General features: G+C 39.0%; 1 protein-coding gene across 2 annotated transcripts in view; it reads right to left on the bottom strand.

Annotated features, from left to right (window-relative positions):
- The window catches only part of JMJD1C (jumonji domain containing 1C), a 165,936-nt gene that overhangs the window by 89,067 nt on the left and 60,195 nt on the right, over positions 1 to 16,674 (bottom strand). The window contains exon 1 of one of the 2 annotated variants that reach the window (XM_055720849.1): positions 10,560 to 10,743. The exons of the other annotated variant lie outside the window; for it this stretch is intronic. The gene's annotated coding sequence lies outside the window, so the exon portion shown is untranslated. Of the gene's footprint in view, positions 1 to 10,559; positions 10,744 to 16,674 lie in introns of those variants that run through there. 2 annotated transcript variants of the gene reach the window in all.

Below are 16,674 nucleotides of genomic sequence, written 5' to 3'. Positions count from 1 at the left end.
TCAAGGTATAATCTGCTCAGTGTTTGCCTTTTTTTAAGTCCAAGAAAGATATAATAAAAATTTGTACTCTGGATATTTTTTGAAGTATTTGAAATAGTTTTATGCAGAACATCTAAAAGATTCTCCAAAATATTTCACATAACAGAATCTAATCAACCATGTTTTAGCTACATTTATTAAATTATATCTCATATCCCATCACGTATTTTGTAGAGCGCCACAGAAATTTTTTTTCACCTCTCTTTTACCCATGCTAGCTAGTAAACTTTTCAGGTTTTAGGAATAAGCATGTTCTTGACAATTCCCAGCACTAGGCACAGGGTAATGTGCAGAAGGGAGAACAAAGATACATCATCTGTATTATTTAAAATTTAAAAATACTGAAGAGTTTGAGAATGATGGAGAATGTATAGTGCATCACTAGGCTCCAGATAAGGACCATCTCACACTGTTGACAGAAAAACTGGTGGTTTGTCTACCAGCTGGATTTTGAGAGATGACAAGAAAGAATATTAGGCATAGATACCGACATCCTCTCATTACACATGCAACTTTAATTACTGTTTTATTCTGTTAAGAGTAAAAACTAATGCTAAAGTTCAGGAACAGAGGATTGTAAATTTGCACAGGCAACTTAATCCTCCAGCCTCACCCACACATAGGAAAAATAAAAGTTTTCCAATTTTTCAACGGCTGACTTTGCAACCTGAATAACAGCTTTAAAACTGAGAGCTGTTTGGTCTGTTATCTCCTAAACTCAAAATGGAAACTGATATTACAGGAACTCCATCATGTGGAAGTATACTGACCCCACAGAGATCACAAGTCTAATCTGAACTTCTGTATTTCGTTTACTAATCAAATGCAGTGAACAAAAGAGCAGCAGGCACAGGAGCCCCTGTCTGGAACTACATGTATTCTCTTTCTAAAATATTCTCTCTTCTAAAACAAAATGATAGCCTGAGATGAGGATCTTCTTGAGCTTCCAAAACTGAACACCAAGTGTGTTGCTGCTCAGAAGCCAAGCAACTATGCTCCTCCCAATCTGGCAGGCTGCCACAGAACACAAACCCAGAAGACCCTGCTCAAAACCAACCTACCTCGTCAGATGCCTTTTGAGCTAAGGAGCCTAAAAACCTGTGCTGCAAGGCAACCACAGAAGCTGGAACAGTTTTCAACAGAAGACTGTTCAGACCAGTCCCTAGAAGGAGATGAAAGACTATGTAAATAAGCATCATAATTATTTGGTAGACAAGTTTTGGTAGTCAGGATTCACAGGTTTTATTTTTAGTTTTGAAAGGAAGTATGCTTTTTTTACAGTCAATCCCAGTTGGCCTCTTTCTGCTTTCACTGCTCCTACCACTTTAGCAAGAGAAATTACAGTACTTCTCGCTTCAGCTGCTCATAGGCTTTCCTGTAATGGCAATATGAAACTGGGATTAATTGATACTCGCATTGTTATTCACAAAATCATACAGGAGAGGTGGCTGCAACCAGAATTAATGTATAATTTATGTCATACTTATGTTTCCTACAAAATCCTAGCCTTACACTTGAAGAATCTACTCTGCTCAAGCAGCAAGTTCATATACAGTATTAGGGATATATCAGCCAGATTTGTTTTTATATATAGAAAGCACAAGTCCTATAGAAACAGAATGGCTAGACCTTGGGCACATTAAGGAAAACTTTTCTACCTGCAAATGAGTTCCTCACTACCTAGAAATTACATACTTATAGGGTTCCCACACACACTTATAACCAGAAATCATCTTCTTTTCAAGTAATCACACCTTCTTTTTGTATTTTAAATTATTTTCTTACAACCAAACGAATGGAGGTTTGTGCTAGAGACGCATGTCACCCGGTAGACTAATGATCAGTGAAGAAGGCACCGCCGTGACTCACCGTACCCTCAAATAACCTCCAGACTGTTCCGACAAGAGCTGCAGCAGAACATGCTGGCTGCTGACTCAAACAGATGCAATACGCATGGCCTCATTCCCTCGCAGAGTGCAGTGCCTTCTCTGTGCCATTAAATATGATTCATACACAGCACGTTGCCAAATCAAAAGAACAGATCAACATTAGCAGACAGTAAATTCTAAGTCTGCTCTTCTTTGAATATTACATGCAAATAACCTCTAGTATAATTCTGCATATAGCAACTTGCCTTTCAGCCCCAGTAAGGATGTTACAAATTTAACACCCTCAATAAAAACACACATCCATTTTGACCATGTAAGCACCCAAAAGAAACATCAGAGACGCCTGACACCAAAGGAATAAAATGCCAGGGTTTTTTTACATCAACTGTTTGTTACTAGCAGACTGCAGTGAAAGCACTGACATCAAAGGTCATTAAAACCACATCCAAAAAAAATCTTCAGATTTCATAGAATCTACCATTCATCCTGACTCCTTCAGAAAAGGAGCCAGTGCTTTTGGTAGAAAGAAGAACATGTGACAGAAGAGCTTTTGAGCAATGCTGTCAGACAGCATGGCAAGGAGCAGTTCCTGTCTTGACAAGAAACTCTGAGAGAGACAGACTTGGCTAATAATCCCATCCTTTACAGCCAGACAGGATGTGGTTCTACAACAAAGAGACACTATTGACTCCATTAACCTACAGTGCTGGAAACAAGTCACGAAAAATGTATTAATTTCCACTGCTCATTACCACCCTCAGAACAGCTGCTACATACTTACCTATCACTTGGCAGTATTTTTCAAGAGAATGCTGTCATCCAGAGAAAACAGCATTTCCTAAATCTTAATACTTTCTTTCTTAAAGAAACAACAAATACAGGAGTTAAACCTGGTCTTATGTTGATATTTTTATATATGATGAATTAGTCCCTTCCTATGGTATAATGCAGACTCTCAAACCAAAATAATTGATCTTGCTGTCTAGAATTTGTAAGTTTCACTAGCAATGAGTTTAACTTCCAGTTTTCAGTGATGTAAGTTATGGGTTGGGGTTTTTTTCCTGGTAAAGCAATAAATAACTGGGACAGAAACTGTATTTCAAGACTGGTATTAATACAGAGATCTGCAAATAATTGCATGTACATTTTACATGGCTACAACAATTTTCTATGGTGATATTGGAGATCTGCATCATAAACCGAAAATATTTTTTTAAAAAAGTTATCATTAAAGGATGATGTCAACTGCATAATCAATACATATAGGTTTTCAGCACTCCATGGCTTGATAAACAAAAATAACCATTTATTTACATATCTATCTGTATACTGCTTTTTTTTTTAATCCCTTCCCGCAACTTGTCCTCCATAAATTCAAGATGTGGGAAGTCATCATGCTGTTTTGGTATTTAGCTTACTGAGCCCCTTCCTGCCTTTCTCTGTTTTTACAAGGAATAAGATCTTTGTCAAATTCAGACAGCCTGCATACAGTAATGAGTATCAATTGACAATGTTTTTGCCATTAAAAACATAGAGAAACTGTCAGTACATAGGGAAAATAGCTTCCAAAAAACTATTAACCTCTATAATGTGTTTCTGAAAGTGGCTTATACTCATTGAGTAACTTATTCCTCTCCCATCCAAGTAATGGTCCTCCCTCTGTCAAACTGAAGATGAACAAGAGGCTTAAACATTGTGTTCAATGTCACAGGAGTGTGATGGGCTTTGTGGTAATATCCAAGCTGTTAGAAGTTCCAGTGAAAGCTCCTCCCAGAGATGTAATTCATTCATGTGACGTGTCAGAGCACAGCACGTTGGGGACTGCACCACCAGCCCTGACTGGGATTTTGTGAGGAGCCAGCTCCCATCCTGGGATACCTGAGAGCATCACAGAATCGTTGTCACCTGTGAGTCACAGCAAGCGAGAGTCTCTGCCAGCCTCCCCAGCTGCGCAGGGACAGGGCTATCGATAGGGGAGCTGTTCAGGCAGCCACAACCCACTTCCTTCCACTGAAGGCCCTCCAGCAGCTTCCTTACCAGCCAGACAGCAAAGCTGCGAAGACACACCAGCAGGCACGGGAAAGGCCGGCGTTTTAGCATGGAGACTGCACCCTTGTCAGGTGACTGCACACAAGCTGCTTCATGTAAATGTCTTCTTCATCACTGCAGTGAAGTGTTTTCTGCAGGCAGCTGCATACTATGTGTCCTGTGAGCTGCTGTCACTGACCCCGTACAGGCAATATTGCAACACGGCATTCAACTTCGAGAAGGGAGCTGTAGAGAGCAATTAACAACTGAAACATCCTGCCCTCTGAGGAGAACTGGGACTACTTAAAGATGATAATTGTCATTAACAATCCTGTAGCCCGTGGAAAATGCAGAGCTCTCGCTCCACCATCCCTGGACTGACTCAGGTGGAAAGCACAGCTGTAAGAGGGGGCAGCACAGCTGTAAGAGGGGCACACACCCTACACACTAGGCAGGTACCAGCACCACAAAACTACAGCTGACAGCATAAGAGGAGCCCAAGAACCAGGACACTGAATAAATACCAAATGGCTCTCAGGAATTGTAAAGGGAGTAAGAGAGAAAGAACAAATGGCACATCGACATGTTGGGTCTACATCTGTAAACTCTCTTTCCCCCTCCCTGACTATTACTGTTTCAAGTTCCTTTAGAAAATTAAGGCTACTGAAGCTGAATCCTCAGCAGCCTATGGAACCAGAGCTCCCACAAGGGGAGTGCTTTGAGAAGAGAGATTTGAAGCTAGTAGAAAACTTAAGAAGCACTGTTTTTAAAACAAAGGTCTAGCAATCAGGAGGTGGCAAAGGACGAGGTGTCTGTACTCTAAGCCCTGTATCTGACCTCAAAAAGCATGTCCTACACACTGCCCTGACAAACCGCACTATGGGCACAGGATTCAAAAGTATGATCCAGAGGACTGTTTTATCTGTGATGGCCACAGGAAGAAACTCATCACAAGATTGTTATATATCTTGAATTTGCTCATAAATCTGGTTAGCCTCTTCTAAAACCACAGAAGAAGAGGTTATGCAGCTTACTGCTCAGTTCCTAAAGGGTTAGGAAACACCCAGAATGAAAAGCTTTCTGTTTACACAGAGAACATCTTGAATCTGGACACGATGACCTCCCTACAGTCATCAGTCCTGTGGAAAGGATCCTTGCACAAAACCTAGCAAAATGAAGAAGACAACTGGGGATGAAGAGGAGAACGCAGCTGAATGTATCCCTTCAGCATCCTACGTGTCCAAAGTGAAGAATCTGTAGGTGTTACAGAAAAGGGATCCACGATTCCTCAAACCTAGATTATATTGTGAAGAATTTGTGAAATTATAAAATTCCTCTGTCTGTGCCCATCACCCCAGTTCCTTAGTCTTCATTACGCAGAAGTAGCATCGGGGGTTTCCTGCTTTCAGTTTTTCTTCCAAGAGCTCTGATGAAAGCTGTAAAAGTACGTCACTGGTAATCCGGGACTCCACACAAACATACAGTCTTCTCAGTAGCCACTCCTCTATTCAGTACCCCACGTGGAACCAAGGCGAGGGATTCTCTCCCATCCCATCTCTCCCATCCTTTCCTCCAAGAATGGCAAAAATGACAGCATGAAAACATCTCCACAAAGGAGCAAAAGCAAAAACACCACTGGACTCCATCTAATTCTCATCTGCAATCTTCCGTGGCAGCAGTAATCCTCCTTTCAAAGGTAAAACGGAGACCACAGCTACCTCCAGATCCTCTATGATTCTATTTATCTCAGCAAGTACAATCTATGTGCTCTGGTGAAAGAGCTGAATACGTTGAACCACCTTCCCTCTCTTCTTGCAGATAAGAAAACAGGGAGAACAAAGACTCCCCCTTTTGACACCAGTGAGCTCCTGCAACAGTTCTCTGAATTTGGAAGATTATGATCTTGTATTCTGGGAGTCACTTGCCTGAAAAAGCTATGTTTTAGTGTGTACCTCATTCTGGCTACAGGTAGGAAGAGTGAACCAGCAGCTACTAGAGACTGAGTCTTATGTGCTAACAAATTCAATCTAGAAAAACAAAAGCTGATGCTGAACAGGAGAAAAACGATCAAAACCACCAGCAACAATGGTAAATAGCACAATGACACTGTGATGTTTGCATTCTTTCCTCAGTTCCGCACACTCACGTTTTTGTTTTTTGCTGATGAATTCCCAATTCCTTTTTTTCCCCTGCTAGCAGCCTCCATCCCAACACAAGCCCCTCAAGACAGCTCTAGAAGCACCAATATGGCTTGCACTGTTATCAAACAGCAGCAGAGAATTAAACCAGGCACCAGTCATAGCCTGGAACCAAATATGAGCAGTTCAAGTAGACGATTCTACTGCTTTCATACCTATCCCATTACTGATGGTATCGCCTTTCAAACAGTGAGATACAACCTCCTATCTCAAAACAAGCAGCACATCCTGGAGGCAAAGGAAGAAGTGACTGAATCCTCCTGTCTCAGCTGAGCAGCAATCCCAGTAGACAAAAGAAGAATTACAGAATGACGTATAGCCAAATTTTTGAATGACTGCAAAATTTTTGTCAAGGTTGGAAATCAGACAAAAAGGGGAGTGGAGGGGTGTCTTCTTGGCTATTTTTATGCCTAGGGATCATAAGAAATCATAACTGAACTCACCTTCTGCCGCAAAACTATTCAAGAGAAGGACTTTCCAGTAATAAAATTATGTTTCCAGCCTTCATGGTTACAAGCTGAGCCTAGAACTAATATCAAGCTGCAAATCACTGTGTGCATGGGTCAGGAGAAATGACTCAGATCTGTAAACTGCCCCATTAATCTGAAAGCAGAGCACTACTGAGTCCGTACCAATGTGGTAGAAACTGGCCTTTCTCCACATGCAGTATAAAGATGAAATCTTTGCTAACAAATTTCATCACTTGGTCGCAGTCAGGAACTACGTTATTTACCCCACTTGACAACTGCTCCCACTTGCAAGCTCGTCCCTCAGAGAGCTACTAACCTGCAAGACTGTTCAATGAGCATTAAATGTAAAGAATAAAGCGAATACAGGTTTTGACTGTACAGAAGAGACAGAAATATGGTCTGGTGAACTGATCAAAGCCATTGAGGCAGGGGGATGGTGGGGGGAGGTTCAGTGAGGGTGGATCCAAGCTACAATCTCTGACACTGGACACCCAAAACACACTGTATAAAAAAATAAAAAAATGCAGAACAAATTACTTGAAGATCATGATAAAACCACTGGCCAAGAACTATAACAGTTAAAAACATACAGTATAGAAAATTATTTCACATATGGGTTTTTTAACTTATTTCCACTTCTCTGAAGGGAATGCTAGAGAAAAATAAAAGAAAAGGAAAAGTAATTAGCCTTACTTATTACAGTTAGTTTGTGGGTAGTTCATACCCACGTTCTCATATCTACCTTGGAAATGAAAAATAAGCCTCAGTTTCTGGTAAATTAACATTACTGTTTTCATGTGCATACATGGTTACCAATATTCTTTGGCTCTTTGAAGTTCTGGATCATGGTTGAAAACATAATTTCAAGAAAAAAGCAAGTATCTGCTTTGGCTTAATGGCTGATTTTCCATACAAAATTCAATACAATCAGTTACTGTGTTTTCTCCATTTACTTTTTATAGTCAAAAAATTATAGCTGGCTAACAAGAGTATTCCGAATTGATTGTGTTTTATATATCTTGAAATTACTTTCTGTTACCTCCCATCTTCATCTCTCATTTATGAAAATAAACAGATATTTCAGTTCATTTAAAAGACAAACTCTAAAGGCAACTAGCAAAAACCTGGATTACATTAGTTGAAAGAACTGTACTGAAACTGTACTGGGAAAGCAAACTGCAACTAGTGCTTTAAACTCACAATGTGTATCCTAAGACCCTGCTTAAAATCAGTGTAAAAGGTCCATATATGTTAAAAAAAAAATATTTCCCCAACAGAAAGTAACTAGCTATTGACTGCCTTTCACAATCTCACTGTGCCAAAAACATTCATAGCTAAGTAACCTGTACTTTATACAATTAAATTACTTCAATTTAAAAAAGAAAAAAACACACCACAAAAATAACCATCAGTGACACAGTGTAAATACATATACTAAAGCATATATTAAAATAGCATTAATACATAAAAGAAAGTGTTCAGAATCCTGTAAAACCAGGGGAAAAGCCAGTCTGTCTCCCTTACTACCCAAAATTTGCTTAAAATAACACAAACAGAAAGACCTGGGTCAGGTGGACAGGCACAGAATGACTTACAGTTTTCTAATTTTCTTGGTAAGTAAGATATCATACTTCATACTACCAAAAGGCAGACTGATAAAGGACCAGTCAAGTGACATCTAATAGCGTTAACCTCCCCTGCCTGGACGTGCAGAACAGCTGTGCTTCCTGCTTTCATCTGTACTTCGTACGTGCATTCATAATGTTTAAGGAGATGACACTGGTCATCAGAGGCCACTCTGAAAGGAAGCTTAAGCTAGGTATTCAGAGGAGGGCTTAAAAGGTCCAATAAAAGGTACAGTGGATAAATAATCTAGTATACAATCACATGTGCCAATAATGTCATTTGTATTGAAGGAACTCCAAGTTCATCTATCATTAAAAGATTGTGCAACTGTAGCAGCCAAAGATGTTGAAATCAACATTCTACAGCAGTGACAGTAATTTCAAAGCCATGTGCCAAAATACAATTAATCAGAGTTCACTGGGTATTTTGACAGTAACACAGGAAAACAGTTTGTCACAGAAAAACCATATGACCAATTAAGAATGCCATCAAGCCCCCTATAATCATAACCTTCTAGTAATATGAATACCACAGTGCTTATATATGCAGATTAACTGCCAAGATCTAGGTTATATATATAAAGGACAGAAGATCTAAACTGTTAATTGAAGAGCATATGGAAAACTGCATGAATTCTTCCCTAACAAAAGCTCATCTGAGATCATGCGCATCTAAAGGAAACAAATTGCTGCACGTACAGCAGAGCTGCGTTTCTACCTGACCACATTTTGGAGGGGGAGGAAAAGAAGTGAAAAGTCACAGCAGGTGACACATACTGGTCAGGCTTATAAAAATCATCTGCAATCCCTTCACCTGCAAATCAAGTCAAACACATTGTTCTGCTAGGATTGCACCAGTCTTGACTAATCAAATCCTACCACTGTCTGCAGCCACCTTCACCAGCAAACTTGATGGTGCTTAGTGGAGATTCATAGAATTCTGTCTGTCTAAGCGATGCCTGACAGAAGTCAGTTTGCTACAAAAGTTCTGATGCAATCTCAAATGTGGAACTGCCTTTTTCTTTCCACAAGGACAGAAGCTAGCGTCTTACTAGGAAGCAGGAAAACATCCATAAGGCCCTAAGTATTTAATAAATGCACACAGTGACTCTATTTTAGTTTTAAGATAATTCCAATATGAAAGAGTTCCAAAAGACTTCTGACTTATTTTAATTCTCCCTCAATCACCAATAAAATGCCCCAAATATTTCTCATTCTCCCCACAGAAACTGCACTATGAGTCTTAGAAAATGACTGCGCACAAGTGCCTATCACTCTACTTGCCAATAAAGAATCAATAGCAAATTCTTTACCAGCTCTCAAATCACATTGTAAATGCTTCTTACCAAAGAAGTAAAACAGTATTGATTAAGTCTGCCCTAAGTAATCTACAGAATGAGACTGAAAGCCAGAGGTGCTGCCCAGTCTTCAGGATTAGCATCTTGCCTGAAACTTCAGTAAGGTCTGGCCCTGGCAAACTTGTAGCACCAGTTCACAGAGGTGTCAAGACCTCTTCATGTACAACCCACTACTAATAAGATTCCTCAAAGCAAATGTGTTATGGTGCATCTTCAAACTACCCTTTCTGTAAGCTATGAAGATATAACCTGGCATTTCTGTAACACTTTAGATAATCATGATACAAAAAAGAAGTTGGCTTTAAATTTAAAAGCAGTAAGAAATTTTTATGAATCATTTGGACTACTTAAAAGTATTAGAAGTACTAAAAGCATTGTAATTTACAGTAGTAAAAGTACTATAAGCAAAACCATACCTGGCCAAAAAGAAATACTGGAACCAAAATGAACAGGCTTTAGCTTGCTGACAGAGCCTCACTAGAATACTGGTTAGAACAAATACAGCCTATTCCAGACAAATACACCAAAATGCATATCAACATGTTTCTCTAAAAAGCCAGTTAAACTTTAAATGCAATATATTAATGCAAAAAATTTCTATAAAGCACATAAATGGATTTTGGTTGTATTCATATTTAATATAGAACTTTATTATTATGCTTTCAAAATGGCTAAATTTATCAACCAATGATAAGTAGTACTATTCGGCTCATTTCAGGATTCAGCTAAATGTTTCAGTGTTTCCAAAGGCATCCACTCACTCAGCCCTACAAATGAGTACTTCATTCCTATTGTGATGGTACTAATACAGTTCGTAGCAATCCAATATACGCATTTAAAATCCCAGCAAAGCTCTTCAATGAAATAAGTAAGAATTTTTCAAAGCCATCTGCAAAAGCCATGAACAGAAATATAATTCTGCATCATTTATTAAAATAAATGAGGTACCTACCTACCCAATGTCTTCAACTCAAAAATGATGAAAAATTTCAAATTAAAATATTCAGTCAAGAGTTTTTCAGAATGTTGCATTATATTTAAGAATCATTAATTTTTTTTTCTAAAACAGCTCTGTTCAAAAACTGAATATTGAGAGGCTTCATGTAAATTTCTAACAATTGGTTAACTAACAGATCAAGTCTTTTCCATAAAGCAATCAAAATGCAACACAAAAGCAGCTAGTAAAAAACCAAAAAGTTTAATAAAATACTTTTTTCTATCCATGATTGGTGTAGAGCCTATGACAGTCAGTAGACAAAAAATAAACACTGTATCATTGTGTTAATAATTCACCTATCTGTAAATAAGAAGTCCGACGTACTCGGGGTTAGATGAGGTCAGCCATGTTTCTCTAGTAAAATATTAATTACTGCTAAAGGATACTATTTTCAAACAAAGACTCCTTCCCTAATCAATAGTAGACTATTCTGACTGCTAACAAAGTCAGTCTAATGAATATTTTTCTGAAATTGTTTTGATTCCTAAATACTTTATAAAGCCCTAAATTTACAGTTCCTAACATTGATTCACCTTCCCATATTAAATGTATTCTATGTAATAATGCTTTTTAAACATGCAGTGCACACAAAATAAGATTAAATATTTTGAAGAATTACTAGTAACTATTGTTGAAGTAACCTCAAGCTTTACTGCAAGGAAGAGCAGGTAAAACAGGGAAAAAAAAAACCAAACCCCAAACACAAAACCAAGTTTCACTGTATGCCCTTCCCCCATTTATGTAAATGTTCCACACAGCAGAAGGTAGAAAAGCAGAACTGTTATAAAACCACAAATATGATAAAGTACTTGTTTCTCAATACCTGATGAATTTCAAAAAAATTAAAACTGTTTCAGCGCTGTTCATCATTTGTTGCAGGCTGACATCATCCTAACAGGACACACATTGTGAATAGAAATGTCTTCACTTTACATTTTTGCTTTTTCTTTTAAAAAGTCGTTGAAAGTGTACTTGCCATTTCTAGCCCTTGACTCAACTTCCTGATCTGACCAGCAGCTGGAAGGATGTTAATCCAAAGGTACAAGAAAGGAAGTGGTAGAACAATATGCTCCCAGTCCTGGCCTCTCATGCTCACAGAAAATGGATTTTGAACCTACTGAAGACAACTGGATGCAGCACGTAAAGAAAAAAAACCTGTATTTTTTTTCTTTTATTAAAAAAACAAAACAAAAAAAAACCCCAAACCACAAAACCAACAACAACAACAACAACTAACCCCCAAACAACTAGAAGAAAACTACTCAGCAGAAGAAATAAACCTGTGCCTTCAACAGCTTCCTCCTCTATTCGTCTTTGCCCATCAATACTCCCTTGCAATTCCAATTACCCTGTGGTTACTACCTAATCACATCTTCATTCTTGTCACGAGTGGCACGACCTGCAGCCAACCAACATTTCCATTCCTCCTGCCCAGCTGGGGCACATGCAGAGCCACCAAATCTGAGAAAGGCTTCAGAACCACTGATGAAATCTGTGTCCACGTAAATGCTCCCCCATTCAATTCAGAAAGTAACATGCTCCCCATACAAACACGCACCTGAAAAGAATTGGCAACTGCTGTTATGGCAGTGAAGCCAGGAATAAAGGACATACTGGTTTTACTACTTAAGAGTTTGTTTTTCAGAAATTAAGAATGATAGTCACTTACCAGAAATTTTAGGACATTGAAGATAAAAAACACAGGTTCTATCCCAGCTTCCTCAGGCAGGTTAAACACCTGAAGCTGACAAGCTGTTCTTGAACTTCTTTCCTACATTCAGTTTTCTCCTTAGAAGTTAAGACAAATTTAAAAAGTAAACATACTAGATGTACAACATCAAAATCATTGCTAGAACAACTTAAGCAGTTTATGAGGCTGCTATGGAAATTTGACTTTTCGTGGCCCTCAAGAAATTGCCATATAAGAAAACAGATCACTCATGACAAATGTAACATGCAGACCCCATTTACAATGCTTTAGCACCTACGACAAAGGAAGGGAAAAAAGGAGGAAAAAGGGGCGGGGGGTGGGGCAGGATGGGACAAACTTTTGCTCCCAAGTACTTGATTTAATTTTTGTAGTGTAACTGAAGGCCTGCAACATTTGCCAGCAAAAGTTTCTATTAATGGCAGCTAACTACCAAGATCTCATTTCAAAATCTCTTTCAAATGCAGAGCCCTAAGAGCACAGAACGATGGAATGAAATTGAAATATATAATAAAACAGAAGTAATCAATATTTTCTGGTATAGACAATGCATAATAGTAATAAACAATAGCACTTCATTCTCACATATATCCCTGATCCCTGCTTAGTTCACAAGAGTTTAGTGTATCTTAGAACTATCACATGGAACATTTTTGTGTAAGGCTGCGGGGAGTGTATGTGTACATTCCCTAGGTGATAGAGCTTGCTGATCTACCTGAAATTGAAGGGGTTTTAAGCCAAAGTACAAAAAAGGGGAGGTAGTAGCACCGTCCCTTTCAGCATCAGCAAGGGATTGGTTAAGTTCAGTGTGAAACCACATCCGTAACAGATTGAGCTGAAAGGAAGTTAGGGTTTTGTTTTTAACCCATTTGCAAAGCAGAAGCACTTTAAATATTACTACCATAGCCTTACATTACGACAACCTTTCCTGCCCAACAGCCTAACCAGCAACACAAGTGACATATTCACCCCAGGAGGTGAAAAAACTATCCTTTTCTCCATCCAGTTTCTTTGTTGTCCCAAATATTAACATCCTGTTCCACACCACAAGGGCTCAAAGGACTAAAAAGTCTTCCATTGTGTCTCCTCTCCAATCCGTGTTGTCGATTCTGTCTTTGAATTTAGCAACACAAGATTCCCCACCATCACTTACCCCACTTATTCAAAATTCTGAAAGATAGATCCAGTGACAAGACTTGGTGCTACTGCTGTAAAAAAAAGTGCTACAAGAAATTCCCAGAAATCAAGAGAATATTTTTTCATGGGCACCAGTTCTGTGGTAGATGGAGGAGAAGCTAAAATACTGCGATACAATTGTGACATGACAAAATGCTCTGTGGAGTCACTCCATAGAAAAGGAGACCTTGGAAGCAACGGCTGCTTTGTTTATATGCTAGTAACCAAAATTCAGGTGGAGCTAAAGTATATGCTGTCTTAGTACCATGAAAAAAACCTTCCTTCAGATTCTCAGCACTTTGCAAAATGCAGACTTTCACCCTAACCTAGCAAAACACAGTGTCTGGCCCTGACTGCAACATTTTTACTTCATCCAGACATTAATTTCACCTGAAGCTCCTACGTTCCAGCTGTAGAAGACTACAGAAGGCCTTGTGTATCGACACAGTAAAGTACTGAAATACTTTTCCAGAAGAGGTGCTTTGCATTTTGGGCAGGTTCTCCGTGCTGCTGTACATTTAAAGTGGATATTAAGACTTCAATACAGCACATCACCAGATTCACAGCAAAACCCAGAAGAAACTGCTGGAATTCTGGGAAAGGAGAACAAGTAACTCATAAAACTCTAATTACACCTTCCATAACTCATCTTACTCGAGTGAAGACAAAGAGAGCAGTGCTTCAGTATTGCACAGCTGACAAGTCATTAATGCACAGAAGCAGCAGTGGAGATTTTAACAGTGGGTGGCTTTCAAAATTAGCTGCCGAGTGGATTTGACAGGTGTAAAGCCCAGCTGCTCCTCCCCACCATCACAAGAAAAACACCAAGCAGTTTTTTGTGGATAGAAGTCTTCTGGCACAGCTTTCCTTATTCTGGACAGCCACCGTTCAGATGGAGGACAAGTACCACACTGACATCTTTCCCTCACTGTACAGACTCTCAACAGGTATAGGTTGGGAAATATTTTTTTTTTAATATAGGGAGAAAAAATTATGTTTATGTACATATCTCTAGATACACATGCCTCTATAAATATACCCACACATATATGCAAGTATATAAGATGCATGTATATTATAATATAAGTCATAACTTATATAAATAGCAGCAGCTAGACTGTGAGCTACCAGACTGATGGAGATAACAAAAGGCACTGCAGGTACTCATTCTTCCAATGCCAAAGCTCTGGAAGCTGAATTTCAAAAATAATGTGCTGAAATAACCAACTGCATACACATGCTTATATTCTGCTCAACACTATCTCCAAGTTGAGCTGATCCTTCTAGTTCATTGAGGAAGTTCAAACTATCTAGACAGCTACAAAGTGATTTGGTGTTTTAAGCACAAATGGAAAATTTGTTCTCATGAATGCTAGGGTGGGGGAGGGGATTAAATCAAAGATTTGGGACTTTCCAGTCAATTCCAGAGGATCCAGCCTAGCTCTTTGCTTTTATACCTGATGAAGCTGTGGATTAGGTCAACACTAAAGCTGGAAGTGTGAATGCAGTTCAAATACACCTACACTGACTTTTATCTGACTACAGTATCAACAGGAGCATAACCATATATTGAACCAATATAGGTTTCAGCATCAGTTATGAAATCAATATGCAAGCAACTATCCTGCACTGAGCTCCCTGCAACTGTGGCTACTCTGCTCCGCTTCAGCTACTTAGCTTGAACATAGAACCTCAAGAATCTTTATGCCCATCTTTTACAGAAGCACATACAAATTATTAACAGCATTTCATTGCTATCTGTCTTTTGAACAGGTGTAAGTGACAGAGGCACACTGAACTGGGAGTACTGCTTAGTGTTGCTGCTGAAGGACGCTAAACAATATCTAGTTATTTAATTTGTGTAATCCTTGGAGCACAAGGAGAAGTGCTTTACTAGCAGGAAAGAACCTGCAGTACAGAGACCTTCAGGATGCTGTGACATATTAAAGCAGCTTTCTCTAGAGAAGCTGCCAAAATGGCAACTCCCAGGCCCATATGATCAAAATTACTTCAGCCTTAAAATAACAGTAAGCACAAGGTCAGAAAATACTCTTGTTTGGAATTCTAGCACTCCTGTAAATTAATTTGACATTAAAAACAATTCTTTGCATAGCACTTAACTACAAACAACATTTTATATATGGAAGGCGTGCTTTTACAAAACTAAATCTGTTCAAATAGAAAGGGTCTCCATTGCTTAGAAATTCAAGAATAAAGTAAAAAACAAAAATTAAGTATAAGCTTGCTATTAGCCAACACCTTGGGACAAAAGACCTTGGAACAAAGAATGCAGTAGTGTAAAGTGCACAGAAAGCACCAGGGCCACATACAAGTCAGCACAGCAGTGAGGCTCTCCACTCGGTCACTCATTTCCAGAGTGGGAAGCCACAAGACAACACCCATATTTCACAACAGAGCATCTGGGGAGGCAGATTTCAGTTTATTACTCTTCATTTGGGGCATGTCCTGGGAAGGTAATGGCCTCTGCTTAGAAGACTGCGTGGAGAGCAGCGGCTCCCAGTAAGCAGTAGTTTAAAAAAAGCAAGTGCCAAAGTACACAGGCGGGATGTGGTACTGCTTGAGACATTTATGTTCTGTGGGAATATTACAGTAACATACTCTCCAGCGAAGTAATCTTTGAACCATCTCCAAGTGCTGTTTCTGCATGTTACTGTCTTTCACAATGCAGCAAAAATCAGGTCATTTGTGCTCTGCTGAGTCAGTTACTTAAATTTTCTCTTCCCCAAGCTCTAAAGTGCCTTAAATATTTTCCAAGAAGCTGACAGGTTCCAAGGATTTTCTTCTCTGTTGTATGTATCTCCTCTTTACCCCATATTAGTAAGGTATACAAACACTAGAATTCTGATGCAGGGAAAGGAGAAGCTGAGAAAATCCACTATTAGTTTTTGATTCCTGGAAGCTACAGCACTTCCTCCCCTCAAATTTGAAATGTCCTCAAAGTTTTTATATTTTAGGACTCAGGAGACTGAGTCTTCTCTCTGCCTTGCTTTCTATATACACAGTAATCCTTTGTGAATTTATTTCTTTTTACTACTGGAGTATTTTGAGTGTCTGCTAGGATTTAATCACTGTATCTGGCAGTGTATATACCTCCATTTTTCATTGTGCAGAGAGGACAGGCTGCAGTGAAGTAGAAGGGGGAATGTTAGCAGTTATCTACAGAAA

The sequence above is a fragment of the Falco cherrug genome, chromosome 9 (genome assembly GCF_023634085.1).
Source record: "Falco cherrug isolate bFalChe1 chromosome 9, bFalChe1.pri, whole genome shotgun sequence".
NCBI lineage: Eukaryota > Metazoa > Chordata > Aves > Falconiformes > Falconidae > Falco > Falco cherrug.
The sequence above is the reverse complement of the archived record's forward strand: the minus strand, read 5'-3'. Positions and strand labels throughout refer to the sequence as shown.